The sequence below is a fragment of the Hyperolius riggenbachi genome, chromosome 8, assembly GCF_040937935.1.
Source record: "Hyperolius riggenbachi isolate aHypRig1 chromosome 8, aHypRig1.pri, whole genome shotgun sequence".
NCBI classification, from domain to species: domain Eukaryota; kingdom Metazoa; phylum Chordata; class Amphibia; order Anura; family Hyperoliidae; genus Hyperolius; species Hyperolius riggenbachi.
Window position 1 is genome coordinate 10,320,893 of NC_090653.1, and position 22,881 is coordinate 10,343,773.

Genomic DNA, 22,881 nt, shown 5'->3' on the forward strand with positions numbered 1-22,881 from the left:
TGATCTGCATGCTTGTTGAGGAGGTGTGGCTAAAAGTATTAGAGACACAGGATCAGCAGGAGAGTCGGGCAACTGGTATTACTTTAAATGCTTCTCAGTTTATGTTCTGTCCTCAAGTACACGTTTTGTGGAAATCCACACAGGTAAGAAATCAGCTCTGCTGAGACACTAATTACCCCACCAGTGCTTGTTTGTAGTTTTCTGCAAAAAATGTACTGTTATTATTATTTATTGTATTTATAAAGCGGCAACATATTACGCAGCGCTATTGGTGGGCGATGAGGATAGGGTTGGGGAACTCTGCTTTAAAGGACTACTGTAAGAAGGGGGATATGGAGGCTGCCATTTTTATTTCTTTTTAAACAATACTAGTTGCCTGGCAGCCCTGCTGGTCTATTTGGCTGCAGTAGTGTCTGACTCGCACCAGAAACAAGCACGCAGCTAATCTTGTCAGATCTTATGGTTCATACACACTTGAGATAAAAGTCTTTGGAAAAGGCAAGATCACAGACCAATTTTACCCCCTTCCATGTAGTATGAGAGCCATACTCTACACAGTCTATTCTATGGAGCTGCGCTCCCCATCAGATAAAATCGTTGCAAGATGCTGCACACAAAGATGCTGTACACATGCAACAGATCAGTATCTGCAAAAGATCCGTTCCTGCCAAAGATCCGTTCCTGCAAAATGCATTCAAAGTCTATGATATCTTCAGATCCTCATACACACCTTGTTTAACAGACAATCATCTGCAGATCATCTGCAGATCAGATCCACCAGGATGGATTTTCAGATCTGCAGACGATTGCCAGATATGCAGATGAAGTCTGTTAAACAAGGTGTGTATGAGGATCTGCAGATCTCAGACTATGGCCTGGTGCACACCAAAAACCGCTAGCAGATCCGCAAAATGCTAGCAGATTTTGAAACGCTTTTTGTTATTTTTCTGTAGCGTTTCAGCTAGCATTTTGCGGTTTTGTGAAGCGTTTTTGGTGTAGTAGATTTCAGATATTGTTACAGTAAAGCTGTTACTGAACAGCTTCTGTAACAAAAACGCCTGCAAAACAGCTCTGAACTGGTTTGCGTTTTTCCTATACTTTACATTGAGGCAAAAGTGCATCCACAATCCAAAAAATGCCTTACCCCGGGAGTATGCGTTTCTGCAAAACGCCTCCCGCTCTGGTGTGAACCACCCCATTGAGATACATTGAAGCGCGTATCCGCAGCCGCAAGCGGCTGCAGAAACGATGAAAAAGCCGCTCGGTGTGCACCAGCCCTATGAATGTATTTTGCAGGAATGGATCTTTTGCAGGAACAGATCTTTTGCAGATAATGATCTTTTGAATGTCTACAGCATCTTTGTGTGCAGCATCTTGCAAAGATTTCTATCTGATGGGGAGTGCAGCTCCATTGAATAGACTGTGTAGGTGTGGCTCTCATACTACATGGAAGGGGGTAAGATTTCTATCTGATGGGGAGTGCAGCTCCATAGAATAGACTGTGAAGGTGTGGCTCTCATACTACATGGAAGGGGGTAAGATTTCTGTCTGATGGGGAGTTCAGCTCCATAGAATAGACTGTGTAGGTGTGGCTCTCATACTACATGGAAGGGGGTAAGATTTCTGTCTGATGGGGAGTGCAGCTCCATAGAATAGACTGTAGGTGTGGCTCTCATACTACATGGAAGGGGGTAAGATTTCTATCTGATGGGGAGTGCAGCTCCATAGAATAGACTGTGAAGGTGTGGCTCTCATACTACATGGAAGGGAGTAAGATTTCTGTCTGATGGGGAGTGCAGCTCCATAGAATAGACTGTGTAGGTGTGGCTCTCATACTACATGGAAGGGGGTAAGATTTCTATCTGATGGGGAGTGCAGCTCCATAGAATAGACTGTGTAGGTGTGGCTCTCATACTACATGGAAGGGGGTAAGATTTCTGTCTGATGGGGAGTGCAGCTCCATAGAATAGACTGTGTAGGTGTGGCTCTCATACTACATGGAAGGGGGTAAGATCTCTGTCTGATGGGGAGTGCAGCTCCATAGAATAGACTGTGTAGGTATGGCTCTCATACTACATGGAAGGGGGTAAGATTTCTATCTGATGAGGAGTGCAGCTCCATAGAATAGACTGTGTAGGTGTGGCTCTCATACTACATGGAAGGGGGTAAGATTTCTGTCTGATGGGGAGTGCAGCTCCATAGAATAGACTGTGTAGAGTATGGCTCTCATACTACATGGAAGGGGGTAAGATTTCTGTCTGATGGGGAGTGCAGCTCCATAGAATAGACTGTGTAGGTGTGGCTCTCATACTACATGGAAGGGGGTAAGATTTCTGTCTGATGGGGAGTGCAGCTCCATAGAATAGACTGTGTAGGTATGGCTCTCATACTACATGGAAGGGGGTAAGATTTGTCTGATGGGGAGTGCAGCTCCATAGAATAGACTGTGTAGGTGTGGCTCTCATACTACATGGAAGGGGGTAAGATTTCTGCCTGATGGGGAGTTCAGCTCCATAGAATAGACTGTGTAGGTGTGGCTCTCATACTACATGGAAGGGGGTAAGATTTCTGTCTGATGGGGAGTGCGGCTCCATAGAATAGACTGTGTAGGTGTGGCTCTCATACTACATGGAAGGGGGTAAGATTTCTGTCTGATGGGGAGTGCAGCTCCATAGAATAGACTGTGTAGGTGTGGCTCTCATACTACATGGAAGGGGGTAAGATTTCTGTCTGATGGGGAGTGCAGCTCCATAGAATAGACTGTGTAGGTGTGGCTCTCATACTACATGGAAGGGGGTAAGATTTCTGTCTGATGGGGAGTGCAGCTCCATAGAATAGACTGTGTAGGTGTGGCTCTCATACTACATGGAAGGGGGTAAGATTTCTGTCTGATGGGGAGTGCAGCTCCATAGAATAGACTGTGTAGGTGTGGCTCTCATACTACATGGAAGGGGGTAAGATTTCTGTCTGATGGGGAGTGCAGCTCCATAGAATAGACTGTGTAGGTGTGGCTCTCATACTACATGGAAGGGGGTAAGATCTCTGTCTGATGGGGAGTGCAGCTCCATAGAATAGACTGTGTAGGTATGGCTCTCATACTACATGGAAGGGGGTAAGATTTCTATCTGATGAGGAGTGCAGCTCCATAGAATAGACTGTGTAGGTGTGGCTCTCATACTACATGGAAGGGGGTAAGATTTCTGTCTGATGGGGAGTGCAGCTCCATAGAATAGACTGTGTAGAGTATGGCTCTCATACTACATGGAAGGGGGTAAGATTTCTGTCTGATGGGGAGTGCAGCTCCATAGAATAGACTGTGTAGGTGTGGCTCTCATACTACATGGAAGGGGGTAAGATTTCTGTCTGATGGGGAGTGCAGCTCCATAGAATAGACTGTGTAGGTATGGCTCTCATACTACATGGAAGGGGGTAAGATTTGTCTGATGGGGAGTGCAGCTCCATAGAATAGACTGTGTAGGTGTGGCTCTCATACTACATGGAAGGGGGTAAGATTTCTGCCTGATGGGGAGTTCAGCTCCATAGAATAGACTGTGTAGGTGTGGCTCTCATACTACATGGAAGGGGGTAAGATTTCTGTCTGATGGGGAGTGCGGCTCCATAGAATAGACTGTGTAGGTGTGGCTCTCATACTACATGGAAGGGGGTAAGATTTCTGTCTGATGGGGAGTGCAGCTCCATAGAATAGACTGTGTAGGTGTGGCTCTCATACTACATGGAAGGGGGTAAGATTTCTGTCTGATGGGGAGTGCAGCTCCATAGAATAGACTGTGTAGGTGTGGCTCTCATACTACATGGAAGGGGGTAAGATTTCTGTCTGATGGGGAGTGCAGCTCCATAGAATAGACTGTGTAGGTGTGGCTCTCATACTACATGGAAGGGGGTAAGATTTCTGTCTGATGGGGAGTGCAGCCATAGAATAGACTGTGTAGGTGTGGCTCTCATACTACATGGAAGGGGGTAAGATTTCTGTCTGATGGGGAGTGCAGCTCCATAGAATAGACTGTGTAGAGTATGGCTCTCATACTACATGGAAGGGGGTGAGATTTCTGTCTGATGGGGAGATCAGCTCCATAGAATAGACTGTGTAGGTGTGGCTCTCATACTACATGGAAGGGGGTAAGATTTCTGTCTGATGTGGAGTGCAGCTCCATAGAATAGACTGTGTAGGTGTGGCTCTCATACTACATGGAAGGGGGTAAGATCTCTGTCTGATGGGGAGTGCAGCTCCATAGAATAGACTGTGTAGAGTATGGCTCTCATACTACATGGAAGGGGGTAAAATTGGTCTGTGATTTTTCATTTTCCAAAGACTTTTATCTCAAGTGTGTATGAAGCATAACACTGTCAGACACCTGATCTGCTGCATGCTTGTTCAGGGGCTATGGCCAAGAGTATTAAAGGCAGAGTGTTCAGCAGGCTAGCCAGGCAACTGGCATTGTTTAAAAGGAAATAAATATGGCAGCCTCCATATTTTTCTCATTACAGTTGTGCTTTAATGCAGAACCCAGCTAGAGCTGCTAGGAATGGAAACCATTACAGCACAGAGCTTAAAATGTTCACTTCTCATCCTGTTTACTACTAGAACTTGGCCTGGCTGTCCTGCTGGTCCCTTTCACTGCAGCATCGCACGCCCGAAACCAGCAGCTAATCCAGTCACACTTCACCTAATCGGCATGCTTGTTCAGGGGCTATGGCTAAAAGTATTAGAGGCAGACGCAGCCAGGTAATGTGCATTGTTTAAACGGAAATGAATATAGCAGCCTCCATATCCCTGTCACTTCAGGTGTGCTTTCATGTCACTAGCCTTTCTCTGCCTCCAGATCATTCATCTTACACAATCGGGATTAACACGTAAACAATGATTATATATATTTTACAGGGCCTAATAACTTCCTGCTCTGTCCTCTCCTCAGACATGTTATGGAGAGATTCTAATAATGCAATAAAGAATGCTGTTGTATCACATTCCTTCAGTTCCTCGCCATAAACAGGAGACTTGGGATGACAGCGAATAAACGTCTGTGACACACAGATGGGGGCCAAACTCGTAGCGCAGCATTGCTGTACACACGCCAAAACCGCCACCCCCAGCCCAGCCTGCACTGACTACAACCATGTACACTGGGATATCATTACTATGCATTTATAATAATGCCAGGATTTATACAGCACTGTACAGAGTACATAGTCATGTCACTGACTGTCCTCAGAGGAGCTCACAATTTAGTCCTACCATAGTCATAGTCTAATATCCTACCATATTATTATTATTATGTATTTATATAGCACTGACATCTTCTGCAGCACATTACAGAGTACATAGTCATGTCACTGACTGTCCCCAGAGGAGCTCACAATCTAATCCTACCATAGTAATAGTCTAATGTCCTACCATATTATTATTATGTATTTATATAGCACTGACATCTCCTGCAGCACATTACAGAGTACATAGTCATGTCACTAACTGTCCCCAGAGGAGCTCACAATCTAATCCTACCATAGTCATAGCCTAATGTCCTACCATATTATTATTATGTATTTATATAGCACTGACATCTCCTGCAGCACTGTACAGAGTACATAGTCATGTCACTGACTGTCCTCAGAGGAGCTCACAGTCTAATCCTACCATAGTCATAGTGTAATGTCCTACCATATTATTATTCTGAATTTATATAACACTGACATCTTCTGTAGCACTTTACAGTGTACATAGTCATGTCACTGACTGTCCTCAGAAGAGCTCACAATCTAATCCTACCATAGTCATAATCTAATGTCCTACCATATTATTATTATTATTATTATTATTATTATTATGTATTTATATAGCACTGACATCTCCTGCAGCACATTACAGAGTACATAGTAACGTCACTGACTGTCCTCAGAGGAGCTCACAATCTAATCCTACCATAGCCATAGTGTAATGTCCTACCATATTATTATTATGTATTTATATAGCACTGACATCTTCTGCAGCACATTACAGAGTACATAGTACATGTCACTGACGGTCCTCAGAGGAGCTCACACTCTAATCCTACCATAGTCGCAACGCATGGACTAAATCATGAGCCAGTGCAGTCTGTGCACTCCTGACGACCCTGCAATCAGGGCTGTGGAGTTGGAGTCGAGGAGTCAGAGTTGGGGCAATTTTTGGTACCTGGAGTCTGAGTTGGAGTCGGTGGTTTGATAAACTGAGAAGTCGGGTGATTTTTGTACCGACTCCACAGCCATGCCTACAACAGCATACAGCTGAGAAGCAGTATTTGATTGGCCTAAGCCACAGCTGCAATGCTCATCTGAAACGATTATCTCCACTGGCCACCAGAGGTGCGAACTGTTCAGCTGTGTTTCTCTTAAAGGACCACTATGACAAAATACATGTAAACAAATACAAATAAGAAGTACAATTCTTCCAGAGTAAAAGGAGCCAAAAATGACTTTTCTCCTATGTTCCTGTCACTTACAGTAGGTAGTAGAAATCTGACAGAATCAACAGGTTTTGGTCTAGCCCATCTCCTCATGTGGAGTTCTCAGGGGTTTTTTGTTTCAAAAGCACTTAGTGAATGGTAGTTGTTCCATTCAACTGTTACAAAAGTATGCAGTGTACAGGGAGGCTGGCAAGCATCTTTGCATAAATCCTTTTCAGGGAGTGTCTTTATAAAGAATAAAGGCCATGCTGAGAATCCTTCATGAGGAGATGGGCTAACCTAAAACTTGTCGATTCTGTCAGATCTCCACTACCTACTGTAAGTGACAGCAGAAAAGCAATCTATGGCTTTGGAAGAAACATACCTCTTATTTGTATACGTTTACATGTATGTTAAATTTTAAATTTTTCTGTAATAGTGGTACTTTGAAGCAAACCTGTCCCCCTCCAGGCCATCGGTCCAGCGAAGTTAGCAGCCATATTCCTGTCCGCAAATTAGTGCATGTGCACTGAGCAGTGACACACTTGTCTTTCAAGTTTTCTGTGCGTGTTTTTCTGCGTAAGTTTTTTGCACACCAAGTGTGTTTCTTTGCAGAAAAACGTGTGTGTTTTCACAGCAGCTGACGGGATTCATACAGAAAACTGACAAAATGTGCAGAGTCCTCATGCAGAATGTCAGTTTTTTTTTCTGCACGTGCAAAACACATTTTTTCAGGCGCAGTGAACTAGGCCATTCATTAACATGAGTTCTCAGTTTTTATGTGCAGAAAACGCGTACGAAAACTGTTAAGCGTGTTCCCTGCCTGAGAAATCAACAATAAATAAAATAAGAAATAGTATGAATTACATTAGTTCCATTTATCTGTCCCCCATGCAGCGCAGGTTCTCCACAGGCCCCGCACTGTGTATACATTACATATATCAAGCTAAACACACATCACACCCAGCTACACCAGATAAACGTCCCGTGTGAAAAGGGACCCGCCACACGTGACATGGAGGAGTGCAAATATAACATAAACCAGCCGTGTGACAAGGGGCCCGCCCACCACACGTATGACACAGAGGAGCATACATAGAAGATAAACCAGCTGTATGACAAAGGACCCGCCCTCCATACATGACAAGGGACCCGCCCACCACACATATGACCTAGAGGAGCGCATACAAGATAAACAAGCCATGTGACAAGGGACCCGCCCATCACACGTATGACACAGAGGAGCATACATAGAAGATCAACCAGCTGTGTGACAAAGGACCTGCCCACCACACATGACAAGGGACCCGCCCACCACATGTATGACACGGAGGAGCGCACATACAAGATAATCCAACCGTGTGACAAGGGACCCGCCCACCACACGTATGACACGGAGGAGCGCACACACAAGATATAACAGCTGTGTAGCAATGGACCCGCCCACCACACGTGTGACACAGAGGAATGCACATACAAGAAAGATCACCGCTCCATGTAATATTTATGGGGCAAAGTCTTATTATTGTTAATGATTTATATATGGCAGCTTCCCGTGCTGCCGTACAAAGTGCTACAGAACGCAAGTCACACAAAGGTCAGATCCTCATCGCCCTCAGCGACATCGGAAACGCCATAAAGGGGAATTCTACCAATCTGCTCAGCGACATCGGAAACGCCATAAAGGGGTATTCTACCAATCTGCTCAGCGACATCGGAAACGCCATAAAGGGGGATTCCACCAATCTGCTCAGCGACATCGGAAACGCCATAAAGGGGGATTACACCAATCTGCTCAGCGACATCGGAAATGCCATAAAGGGAGATTCCACCAATCTGCTCAGCGACATCGGAAACGCCATAAAGGGGGATTCTATCTATCTGCTGAGAGGAAAATTCATTTTGGCTCTATAGATATTGATCAATTCATCAATTAGTTAATTCAGTTTTATTTATTTTTATGCACATACTAGCTGATTGCCCGGCGTTGCCCGGGTATGTATTTGGCTGGTGTTGGCTCCGCCTACTTTTTCTAACCCTAACACATAATTACTCACTGACCAAGTTTGTGAGCTTTGCGGTCTTTGGTATCAATAATCTGCATTGAAATGAAACAAATCTGATTGGCTGTGTGTGGCTCCACCCCTTTTCTGAATTTGAACCCCAGTCACACAATAACCAACTGTACCAGGTTTGAGGCCTGTGCCATTAACAGTTCAAGAATGGTAGCAATTAACTATTCCCCTTGAAAAGCAACAGATGAAGTTTGATTCACTTTTGTAGGCTCCACCCACTTTTCTGAATATTAATCCCAGTAACCAACTGTGCAAAGTTTAAAAACCCTGCCATTAACAGTGTAAGAATGGCTGCAGTTTACATTTTCCCAGTGAAATGTGTATTTGTCTCCACCCACTGATGACCCGGTGTTGCCCGGGTATGTATTTGACTGGTGTTGGCTACGGCCACTTTCTAACCCTAACGCACAAACACTCAATGACCAAGTTTGTGAGCTTTGGGGTCCTTGTCATCAATAATTTGCATATTCCCATAGAAATGAAACAAATCAGATAGGCTGTTTGTGGCTCCGCCCCTCTCCAGCATTCAAACCCCAGTCACCAAATGACCAACTGTAGCAGGTTTGAGGCATCTGCTATTAACAGCGTAAAAATCGCAGCAATTTAAATATTCCACTTGAAAATCAACAGGTGAATTTTGATTGGCTATTATAGGCTCCACCCACTTCCCTGAATATTAATCTCAGTCACCCAGTGACCATCTGGGCAAAGTTTGAGAACCCTGCCACTAACAGTGTAAGAATGGCTGCAGTTTATATTTTCCCAGTGAAATTTGGTTTTGGTTCCGCCCACTATTTGTAACTTAGACACACAGTCACTCAATGACCAATTTTGTGAGCTTTGGGGTCCTTGGCATCGATAATTTGTACTTTCCCATGAAATGAAACAAATCTGATTCACTGTTTGTGGCTCTGTCCCCTTTTCTGAATTTGAACCTCAGTGACCCAATGACCAACTGTACCAGATTTTAGGCTTGTGCCATTAACAGTGCAAGAATTGCAGCAATTTTAATATTTTCCTTGAAAAGTGACATGTGATTTTTGATTGGCATTTTTAGGCTCCACCCACTTTTCTGAATATTAATCCCAGTCACCCAGTAACCAGCTATGCTAAGTTTGAGAACCCTGCCATTAACAGTAAAGAAGGGCTGCAGTTTACAATTTCCCAGAAAAATCTGTTTTTAACTCCACTCACTTTTTGTAACCTTGACACAGTCACTACTCAATGACCAAGTTTGTGAGCTTTTGGGTTCCTGGCATCAAAATTGTGCTAATGGAAGCAGTTTATCCAGCAAAGAAATCTGGTTCTTTTTGGCTCCGCCCCTTTACTGAATTTGAACCCCAAACACTTAACAACCGACTGTAGCAGGTTTGAGGCCTCTGCTATTAACAGTGTGAGAATGGCTGCAGTTTCTATATTCCCCTTGAAAATCAATAGGTGAATTTTGATTGGCTCTTGTAGACTCCACCTACTTTTCCAAATATTAATCCTAGTCACCCAGTGACCAACTGTGTGAAGTTTGAGGACCCTGCCATTAACAGTGTAAGAAAAGCTGCAGTTTACATTTCCCCATGTAAAAAGTTAGTTGTTTTTGGCTCCGCCCACTATTTCTAATCTTGACATACAGTCACTTAATGACCAAGTTTATGAGCTTTGGGGTCTTTGGCAATAAGTTGCATTTTACCTTTGAAATTAAACAAATCTGATTGGCTGTTTTTGGCCCGCTCCCTTCAGAATTTAAACCCCAGTCTCCCAGTGACTGACTGTAGCAGATATTAGGCCTCTGCCATTAAGAGTGTATGAATGGCAGCAATGTAAATATTCCCCTTGAAAATCAAAAGGTGAATTTTGATTGGCTGCTGTAGGCTCCACCCACTTTTCTGAACATTAGTCCCAGCCACCCAGTGGCCAACTGTGTCACGTTTGAGAACCCTGCCAATAACAGAATGGCTGAAATCAATCTAACAAATCTGATTGGCTGTTTGTGGCTCCACCCCTTTAGTGAATTTGGACCCCAGTCACCCAATGACTGACTGTATCAGGTTTGAGGCCTCTGCCACTAACAGTGTAAGAATGGTAGCAATGTGAATATTCCCCTTGAAAATCAATAGGTACATTTTGATTGGCTGTTGTAGGCTCCACCAACATTTCTGAATGTTCATCCCAGTCACCCAGTGGCCAATTGTGTAAAGTATGAGAACCCTGCAATGTAAAAAATGAAGTTGTTGGCACCGCCCACTTTTTCTAACCTTGACATACAGTCACTCAATTATCAAGTTTATCAGCTTTGGGGTCCTTGGTATCAATACTTTGTATATTCCCATTGAAAAATAAACAGATCTGGCTGTTTGTGGCTCTGCCCCCTTCCTGAATTTGGGCCCCAGTCACCCAGTGACCAACTGTACCAGGTTTGAGGCATCTGCTATTAACAGTATAAGAGAATGGTAGCAGATGAAATATTCCCTTTGAAAATCAAATGGGGAATTTTTATTGGCTGTTGTAGGCTCCACCCACCTTCCAAAATCTTAATCTGTCACCCAATGACCAACTGTGCAAAGTTTGAGAACCCTGCCATTAACGGTGTAAGAATGGCTGCAGTTTATATTTTCCCAGTAAAGTTGTTTTGGCTCCGCCCACTTTTTGTAACCTCAACACACAGCTCACAAACTTGGTCATTGAGTGACTGTCAGGTTCCTGGCATCAAAAATGTGTGAATGGAAGCAGTTTATCCACCAAGGAAATCTGATTGGCTGTATGTGGCCCCGCCCCTTTAGTGAATTTGGACCCCAGTCACCCAATGACCGGCTGTAGCAAGTTTGAAGCCTCTGCAATTAAAAGTGTAAGAATAGCAGCAGTTTAAATATTCCCCTTGAAAATCAATAGGTGAATTTTGATTGGCTGTTGTAGGCTCCACCCATTTTCTTGAATCTTAATCGCAATAACCCAGTGACCAAGTGTGGCAAGTTTGAGAACTCTGTGATTAACAGTCTAAGAATGGCTGCAGTTTACATTTTCCCATTTAAAATGAACGGCTGAAATTTGATTGGCTGTTTTATGATCCACCCACTTTTCCTGGATTTGTAACCTCGGTCACCAAGTGACCAACTGTGCCATGTGTGGGGACTCTGGCTTGATTACTGTGAGAATGGCAGCCTTTTACATTTTTTCCATTGACTTGAATGGGTGGAATCTGATTTGCTGTTTGTAGCTCCGCCCAGCTGTGCAGGGGGCCGCGAGACCCCCAGAACATATCATCCCAGGTAGTAAGGGGTCTGTGTACCAAGTTTCATTCAAATCGGTCAAGCCGTTTTCGCGTGATCGCGGCACATACACACACACACACACACACACACACACACACACACACACACACACACACACACACACACACACCATACACACACACACACACACACACACACACACACACACACACACACACACACACACACACACACACACACACACACACACACACACACACACACACACTGTACAAACACACTGTACACACACACACACACTGTACACACACACACACACACACTGTATACACACACACACACACACACACACACACACACACACACACACACACACACACGATTTTATATATATAGATAACACACGGCCAATCCAAGGTGTTCCTAACAGAAAATGGCAGGTGGGAGTGTCGGCATTTGCAGGCAGAAAAATCAGTTCTGGTGCTGAAAACAACAGGGACTCCTGCTCTGTGGATTGAACCACTCCTGGGAGTATGTGGAGAGTCTTATGCCAACTGTCCTCATAGCTGTGGCCTAAAAGGTGGCTGCAGAGCTGGGGGCGGGCCTCAGCCATGCAGGTGGGGGCGGGCATCAGCCATGCAGGTGGGGGCGGGCATCAGCCATGCAGGTGGGGGCGGGCATCAGCCATGCAGGTGGGGGCGGGCCTCAGCCATGCAGGTGGGGGCGGGCCTCAGCCATGCAGGTGGGGGTGGCCAGAGCTTCTGAAACACAGTCACAGCGCTCTTGTCGATAATACTCTCCTGCACTGTATACTAGAACCTTGTCTGACATATTTTGGCAATTTACAGCAATAAAAAAAGGTTATGAAAATAAATTAGATCACTTTTTGCACATAAATCCTGGGGAAATTGAACGTCAGGGAGGTTAAGGTGGACATACACGTATAGATTTGCAGCAGATTCAACCATCAGATAGATTTCTGTTAGATGCCTGTCAAGTCGAATCTGACAGGAATCTGATGTGTGCCACACACTAGGAGCAGATTTTCAATAGATTTCAGAATGAAATCTATTGGAAAGCTATTGGAAATGGATCTAAATGCATTATTGGACCATTTGATCCAATGCAACTGTATGGGCCATCCATCTGCTGCCAGCAGCACATTGACCTAGATTTTCCATCCTGTCAGAAAGATCAAAATCAATTGAAATCGGCCACAAATCGATTGTTCAATAGATTAGATAGAATCGATTTCTGATCGACCGATTCCATGGAATCGATCGATCGCTGTATGGGCCCCTTTACATTACAGTGATTTAAAGTTACTACCCAAGTCCTCTAACTTTTGTGGCTTTTTTTGCACAGGTCCTCTTTGAATATTTGTACAGAGAGTCATGCAGCACTGATTTGGGTTTATGGTAATTGCAGAGAGTTGGCAAGATAATGTAAATGATGGAGAAACTGAACACTGCGTTTGCTTAATCCATTACCAAACTGTATACAGATGCATGAAATCAGCATGACTTTACTCACATGACTTGTAGATCAGGTCTAATCATTGCTCTGTGCTGTCCTTCCTGTTCCTGTCTATACCGTATACTGTGCACACTGTACACCATCTGTGATATCTCTGCATTCCTGTGTGACAGCTTTACTCACATGGCTTGTAGATCAGGTCTGATCATTGCTCTGTGCTGCCCTTCCTGTTCCTGTCTATACTGTATACACTGTACACTAGCTCTGATATCTCTGCATCCCTGTGTGACAGCTTTACTCACATGGCTTGTAGATCAGGTCTGATCATTGCTCTGTGCTGCCCTTCCTGTTCCTGTCTATACTGTACACCAGCTGTGATATCTCTGCATCCCCGTGTGACAGCTTTACTCACATGACTTGTAGATCAGGTCTGATCATTGCTCTGTGCTGTCCTTCCTGTTCCTGTCTATACTGTATACTGTGTACACCAGCTGTGATATCTCTGCATCCCTGTGTGACAGCTTTACTCACATGACTTGTAGATCAGGACTAATCATTGCTCTGTGCTGCCCTTCCTGTTCCTGTCTGTACTGTATACTGTACACCAGCTCTGATATCTCTGCATCCCTGTGTGACAGTTCTACTCACATGACTTGTAGATAAGGTATGATCCTTGCTCTGTGCTGGACTTCCTGTTCCTGTCTATACTGTATACTGTGTACACCAGCTGTGATATCTCTGCATCCCCGTGTGACAGCTTTACTCACATGGCTTGTAGATCAGGTCTGATCATTGCTCTGTGCTGTCCTTCCTGTTCCTGTCTATACCGTATACTGTGCACACTGTACACCATCTGTGATATCTCTGCATTCCTGTGTGACAGCTTTACTCACATGGCTTGTAGATCAGGTCTGATCATTGCTCTGTGCTGCCCTTCCTGTTCCTGTCTATACTGTACACACTGTACACTAGCTCTGATATCTCTGCATCCCTATGTGACAGTTCTACTCACATGACTTGTAGATCAGGTCTGATCATTGCTCTGTGCTGTCCCTCCTATTCCTGTTTATACTGTATACTGTGTACACCAGCTGTGATATCTCTGCATCCCTGTGTGACAGCTTTACTCACATGACTTGTAGAGCAGGTCTGATCATTGCTCTGTGCTGCTCTTCCTGTTCCTGTCTATACCGTGTACACTGTACACCAGCTCTGATATCTCTGCATCCCTGTGTGACAGTTCTACTCACATGACTTGTAGATAAGGTATGATCCTTGCTCTGTGCTGGACTTCCTGTTCCTGTCTATACTATGCACACTGTACAGCAGCTGTGATATCTCTGCATCCCTGTGTGACAGCTTTACTCACATGAGTTGTAGATCCGGTCTAATCATTGCTCTGTGCTGCCCTTCCTGTTCCTGTCTATACTGTATACTGTACACCAGCTCTGATATCTCTGCATCCCTGTGTGACAGTTCTACTCACATGACTTGTAGATAAGGTATGATCCTTGCTCTGTGCTGTCCTTCCTGTTCCTGTCTATACTGTATACTGTGTACACCAGCTGTGATATCTCTGCATCCCTGTGTGACAGCTTTACTCACATGACTTGTAGATGGTCTGATCATTGCTCTGTGCTGTAGTCACTGTCTATGCTCTGTGATCTGCAGTCTTCTCTGATCACTGCTCTCCACATACCACTGTCTATGCTCTGTGATCATCTGTGATCTGTAGTCATGCCTGATCACTGCTCTCCACATACCACCGTCTATGCTCTGTGATCTGTAGTCATGTCTGATCACTGCTCTACGCATACCAGTCTATGCTCTGTGATCTGTAGTCATGTCTGATCACTGCTCTACGCATACCACTGTCTATGCTCTGTGATCTGTAGTCATGTCTGATCACTGCTGTCCACATATCACAGTCTATGCTCTGTGTGTTCTGTAGTCATGTCTGATCACCGCTCTCCACAGATCGCTGTCTATGCTCTGTGATCTGTAGTCTTCTCTGATCACTGCTCTCCACATACCACTTTCCATGCTCTGTGACCTGTAGTCATGTCTGATCACTGCTCTCTACATATCACTGTCTATGCTCTGTGATCTGTAGTCATGTCTGATCACTGCTCTCCACATATCACTGTCTATGCTCTGTGATCTGTAGCCATGCCTGATCACTGCTCTCCACATATCACTGTCTATGCTCTGTAATCTATAGCCATGCCTGATCACTGCTCTCCACATATCACTGTCTATGCTTTGTGATCTGTAGTCATGTCTGATCACTGCTCTCCACATATCACTGTCTATGCTCTGTGATCTATAGCCATGCCTGATCACTGCTCTCCACAGATCGCTGTCTATGCTCTGTGATCTGTAGTCATGTCTGATCACTGCTCTCCACATATCACTGTCTATGCTCTGTGACCTGTAGTCATGTCTGATCACTGCTCTACGCATACCAGTCTATGCTCTGTGATCTGTAGTCATGTCTGATCACTGCTCTACGCATATCACTGTCTATGCTCTGTGATCTGTAGTCATGTCTGATCACTGCTCTCCACATACCACTTTCTATGCTCTGTGATCTATAGGCATGCCTGATCACTGCTCTCCACATATCACTGTCTATGCTCTGTGATCTGTAGTCATGTCTGATCACTGCTCTCTACATATCACTGTCTATGCTCTGTAGCCATGCCTGATCACTGCTCTCCACATATCACTGTCTATGCTCTGTGATCTGCAGTCATGTCTGATCACTGCTCTCCACAGATCGCTGTCTATGCTCTGTGATCTGCAGTCATGTCTGATCACTGCTCTACGCATATCACTGTCTATGCTCTGTGATCTGTAGCCATGCCTGATCACTGCTCTCCACATATCACTGTCTATGCTCTGTGATCTGTAGCCATGCCTGATCACTGCTCTCCACATATCACTGTCTATGCACTGTGATCTGTAGCCATGCCTGATCACTGCTCTCCACATATCACTGTCTATGCTCTGTGATCTGCAGTCATGTCTGATCACTGCTCTCCACATATCACTGTCTATGCTCTGTGATCTGTAGCTATGTCTGATCACTGCTCTCCACATATCACTGTCTATGGTCTGTGATCTGTAGCTATGTCTGATCACTGCTCTCCGCATATCACTGTCTATGCTCTGTGATCTGTAGTCATGTCTGATCACTGCTCTCCACAGATCGCCGTCTATGCTCTGCAGTCTTCTCTGATCACTGCTCTCCACATACCACCGTCTATGTTCTGTGATCTGTAGTCATTCCTGATCACTGCTCTCCACATACCACCGTCTATGTTCTGTGATCTGTAGTCATGCCTGATCACTGCTCTCCACATACCACCGTCTATGTTCTGTGATCTGTAGTCATGCCTGATCACTGCTTTCCTCATACCACTGTCTATGCTCTGTAATCTGCAGTCTTCTCTGATCACTGCTCTCCACATACCACTGTCTATGCTCTGTGATCTGTAGCTATGTCTGATCACTGCTCTCCACAGATCGCTGTCTATGCTCTATGATCTGTAGTCATGCCTGATCACTGCTCTCCACATATCACTGTCTATGCTCTGTGATCTGTAGCCATGCCTGATTGCTCTGTGATCTGTAGTCATGTCTGATCACTGCTCTTCGCATATCACGGTCTATGCTCTGATCTGTAGTCATGCCTAATCACTGTCTATGTTCTGTGATCTGTAGTCATGTCTGATCACTGCTCTCCACATACCACTGTCTATGCTCTGTGATCTGTAGCCATGTCTGATTGCTCTGTGATCTGTAGTCATGTCTGATCACTGCTCTTCGCATATCACTGTCTATGCTCTGATCTGTAGTCATGCCTAATCACTGTCTATGCTCTGTGATCTGTAGTCATGTCTGATCACTGCTCTATGCATACCAGTCTATGCTCAGGTAGAATGGGCTTCACAAGAACAGAAGTTTGAATAATGGAAATCAGAACTGACCTACAAATCACATACACATGTAAACAGCCTCCACACAGGGATGAAGATATTAGAGCTGACATACAGTCCATACATGTGGGGTAATTAAAAAAAAAAAAAAAAGAAAAAGAAAAAAAAAACATTCTCCACAGACAGAGAGATCTACAAGACCCAACAATCTGTTTTTCAAACTCTGTTTGCAGGAGTCAACTCTTATCTGGAACCTGCAGATACCCTCCGCAAATAAATTGCAGAATTTGGAATATTAGCCAAATCAGGCTCATCATATCATAGTAGGAGGCCCAGACCAGGCAAGTTGCCATATCTACAGACTAACTTCTAAAAAGCACAAATACAGAAACCCCTAACAACCAATCACAATGAATCTGTTACCTTTATGCTATTCTGACTTAAAGCACACCCAAACTGAGTTGTATGGAGGCTGCCATATTTATTTCCTTTTAAGCAATACCGGTTACCTGGCTGTTCTGCTGATCTCTTTGGCTGCAGTTGTGTCTGAATCCCACCCCTGAAACAAGCATGCAGCAAATCAAGTCACATTTCAGTCAGAAAGCTCTTATCTGCATGATTGTTCAGGGGGTGTGGCTAAATGTATTAGAGGCAGAGATTTAGCAGAACAGCCAGGCAACGTGTATTGTTTAACAGGAAATAAATATGGCAGCCTTCATATCCCTCTCAGATCAGATGTACCTTAAAGCAGGACTGGGGCTATAAGGCTCAGAAATAACTAGATATTTTCTAATGAACTTCAACAGAAATCTGTAGATCTACTTCAAACCTGCTCCAGAAGTTGAGGTCATGTGACCACACGTTCCTGATCCTGCAAATCCCAGCATCACATGATATTAACAATGTGTCTATTCAACATTATACAGCTCAGCCAATAGCAGGAAGTCTCTGTAGACCTGAGATTATGACTGATTCACTGGCACTATAGACAGTGCAATCTGCATAACAAAGATAGTGTCACTTATCGAGCCATCTTAAATGACCTCATATAGGAATGCGGTGACACCACTTCTAAGATATTCTGGTAAAGAAGGAATTCAGGCTACACGCTGGTTGAGTTATGAAGCCAGGGACATTTCCAAGGCCATATAAACCACCATGAGGACATTTCCAGCAGCTGGAGACAGTTCTGAGCTCACCAAAATCAGCCGACATTAACCAGGTAGGACATAATGCAGAGTATCGAGAGATTGACCAGAGATCGATGGGAATACACATCTCATGACTCCGTCCACCATCAGAATACCATCACCATTCAACCACCATCAGAATACCATCACCATTCAACCACCATCAGAATACCATCACCATTCAACCACCATCAGAATACCATCACCATTCAACCACCATCAGAATACCATCACCATTCAACCACCATCAGAATACCATCACCATTCAACCACCACCAGAATACCATCACCATTCAACCACCACCAGAATACCATCACCATTCAACCACCACCAGAATACCATCACCATTCAACCACCACCAGAATACCATCACCATTCAACCACCATCAGAATACCATCACCATTCAACCACCATCAGAATACCATCACCATTCAACCACCACCAGAATACCATCACCATTCAACCACCACCAGAATACCATCACCATTCAACCACCATCAGAATACCATCACCATTCAACCACCACCAGAATACCATCACCATTCAACCACCACCAGAATACCATCACCATTCAACCACCACCAGAATACCATCACCATTCAACCACCACCAGAATGTCACCAACTCACTAGCCTCACATTCAGCAGCGCCACCACCAGGTCATCACCGGTACCACCCACAAAACCTCATCACCAGATCCTTACCCAGCACCACCAGAATGTCACCATTACCAATTCCAGTACCAACAGAACCTCATTACTACTCCACACACTGGGTTGGAGGCGACCGTTAAAAATAATTCTACGTTATATAAAAGAAGAAAAGTATAGAGGTATATTGCTAACCTCCCTCGATGACAAGACACCAGGTCAACTGGAAAAAAACAGACAATGCGTTTCACGGGTGTTTGCCTGCTTCCTCAGGTCAGTTCAGCGAAAACTGTGCCTTAGGTATCACTGACTGTCAGCTCCTCTATGAGGCTCTAGAGGCACTCACGCTCACAGTCAGTGATACCTAAGGCACAGTTTTTCGTTGAACTGACCCGAGGAAGCAGGCAGAGACATGTGAAATGCATTGTCTGTCTGAATTTGTGCTTAAATAAACATTTTTCCCAGTCGACCTGGTGTCTGGTCATCGAGGGAGGTTAGCAATATACCTCTATTACTTTTCTTCTCATATATAGCGTATAATTGTTTTAACGGGCGCCCCCAACCCAGTCTGTTTAGTCTTAAGGTGGCTGCACACCATACAATTAAAAGATCAAATTTTTAACCAATTTTGATAATTATAATAGGTTGTCCCGAAAAATCGAGAGCTTTTCTTTCGATTGGATTTCCCGTTTTTTTTTTTTCGCTTTTTGGAGATTGGATATGTTGGAAATTTTAAGCTGGCCACTAACGGTCCAATTTCTAGCGAAAAATGGTTCGAGCGATCAGAAATTCTGATCGGATTGGTTGTAAATAACCTCCATTGGTGGACACAATCGATTATGAACGAGTGAAAAAAATGTCGCCTGAATGAATTTTCGACGAACAAAAATTTGGATTTTCCTGGTGGTTGTGATAGATGGGAAGCAATGATTCGTTAGTTGATGGTGTAGTGAACGATTTTTCGTCCGATCAGAATTTCTGATCGCTCGAACGATTTTTCGCTAGAAATTGGACCGTTAGTGGCCAGCTTAAGACCAACTTCATCAAGAATTGTATGGTGTGTGGCTCATTTTTTCTGAGCTTTCAATTATTTATTCATGATTGGGGGGGAAAAAAAAAAAAATCGAACATAAGTGTGTGGTACATTGGTCAGATTTTTGAATTGTTAGTCAGTCAGAAAAATTGATTGCTATTCTTGAATTGAACAGATATTTAAAAAAAAAAAAAATGTATGGTGTGTGGTCACCTTTAGAGATCTCCATAGGAGGTAATATTTTTATAGTTTTCTACAAACTAAAAGATACAGGGCTCTGCAACCCAAACACAGTGAATCCAGCGCAGGAGACTTGGGCGCACAGGGAGCAACTTCTGTGCCGTCAGAAGAAAGAGCTGAAGTTACTTTTAAAACACAATAATTCGGCTTCCAGCTATTCCTGGTAGCTGAATTATTTCATTCCCCCACTATCCATGGCGGCCTGGAGGGGGAACAGTATTTAACACGGCCGGGACTTGTGCAGCAGCAGGATCAGCCATATACCGGCTGTATCCTGCGCCCAAGTCTTCCTCTCGTACACCCTGCAACCCCCCTTTGTAAGTATATCTCACTACCTAATACATGTGATCCTATACCTAACTGTACTGCACCATTTGTCTCCCGGGCTCTCTGTTTGTACCTAGGTGATCTTGAGCTATCTGCATCACCTATATCAGTGATGGCTTACCTTTGCACTCCATCTGTGACAAAACTACAAATCCCATCACGCCAGAATATTGCAAGAGCTGTCAGAATATTGCAATGCCTCATGGGACTTGTAGTTCCACCACAGCTGGAGTTAGCCATCACTGACCTATATCCTTTCATTACTACTCCAGTAACATATGAGCAGCATCTCACTGTCCCCATCTCCACCATTGTGACTTTACTATCCACATTACCACCGTTAGCACCTCAAGATCTCTACACCACTCTTCAGCACCTCTAAAAATCATATCCGTACCTATCCCAGTATCATTTGAACCCCCTAATCATCATTCCCAGTATCACCAGCAGATTCTCACCCATAAGCAATCCCAGCACTGCCCGCAGAACAACAGCACCAACAGCATAAGAAACGCAGAACCACATTGTCAACACCAACTTACTGTCCACATGCCTAGAAACACCAACCGAACCTCAACACCAAAAGAAATTCACCATTACCATCCCAGTATAATTTCACTCAGTACAACCATAGGAGCATATCTTCATCACCAGTACAACTATCAGGACCTGGTCATCACCAATAAAGCTCAGGGATAATGATCTCAACATCATCTCCAATAGAACCTAATGGTCAGATCACCCGAATGCCATCCTCATGATTCAGTACCACCAGAACCAGCAACATCGACTCATGACCCTGCCCAGAGCCAGAAGGTTCTATCCATAACCCTCCCTAGAACCACCATAATCCAACCATACCCCTTTCCAGCAACAGTACCATCAGAACCACCAAAATCTAACCAATTCCCTCTCCAGCACCAGCAGAATGTAACCATCAACACCCCCAGCACCACCATCAAAACCATCAAGATCCAACATAATACTCCCCATCACCATCTAACCATTACCACCATCAAAACCACCAAGATCCAACCATAATCCTCCCCAACAACATCTAACCATTACCACCCCCAGCACCACCATCTGAACTACCAAAATCCAACCATATCCCTCCCCGGGATCAGCAGAATCTAACCAATATCACCCCCATCAGAGCCACCAAATCCAACCATAACCCTCACCGGCAAAATCTAATGATTACCATCACCAGTAACAACAGAATGTAACCATTATCACCCCCAGCATCACCATCAGAACCACCAAAATCCAACATAACCCTCCCCATCACCATCTAACCATTACCACCCCCAGCATCACCATCAGAACCACCAAAATCCAACATAACCCTCCCCATCACCATCTATTCATTACCACCCCCAGCATCACCATCAGAACCACCAAAATCCAGCCATAACCCTCCCCATCTAACCATGACCCCCAGCAGAATGTGGCCATCACCCTGGCCAGCAGAGCAGCTCCATCACACCGGCTGCAGGAAGCCCACCACTCCCTCTCTGCAGATAGGATGTTGGGCAGCAGCAGGCCTGGCAGCCCAGATGTCAACCCATCCCCCGGCCTCGCATGTCTGGGGGCAGCCAGAGTATCTGCAGGCCTGGCAGACCCATCATGTGCCATCCATGGGGGGAGGTCCCACCCCGATCCCTTTGTCACATCGCGCACTGTGGCCATGCCAGAGCATCCGCCCCCCACACATGCGGATCCGATCTCACCTGCCAGCCGATCCACGCAGATCCCACCCGATCCTCTCCACTAGAGGAAGATCACAGTGCGCACGCCGCCCATTGTCACCCGGCCGCGCGCCCCCGAGATCTTACACTGCCGCGCGCCCCATACTGATACATTGTAGCGGCTGCGCGCCCCAAGAGGATACATTGTAGCAGGTGATAGACATACCTGGCAATCCCGAGCCTCGGCCGATCTCCCCTTCACATCCCGACCGTCGTCCTGCCCATCCTCGTCCCCGGCAATCTCTGCTGCTTCAATCCCTGCCCCCCTCTGACGTCAAAGCCCTGAGAGCGACCTCCCATCGATTGGATCGTCCAACCCGCCCTCCCCCTTCCTGATTGGTGGAGAATTGTGCCAGTCCTGCCCAGCTCCGCTCCCAGGTCCTAGAGAGAGATCAGAGCTGGGCTGAGGAGCTGACACTCTGCTGAGTGCTGGGAGGGCTGGCAGAGGAGAGGAGATCAGAGCTGGGCTGAGGAGCTGACAATCTGCTGAGTGCTGGGAGGAGAGGGCTGGCAGAGGAGAGGAGATCAGAGC

General features: G+C 45.0%; 1 protein-coding gene across 1 annotated transcript in view; it reads right to left on the reverse strand.

The window, feature by feature from the left end:
- Positions 1–22,605, reverse strand: part of ZDHHC9 (zinc finger DHHC-type palmitoyltransferase 9) — an 87,563-nt gene extending 64,958 nt beyond the window's left edge. The window contains exon 1 of the mRNA XM_068249993.1: positions 22,516–22,605. The gene's annotated coding sequence lies outside the window, so the exon portion shown is untranslated. The remainder of the gene's footprint in view (positions 1–22,515) is intronic.
- Positions 22,606–22,881: the final 276 nt, after the last annotated feature.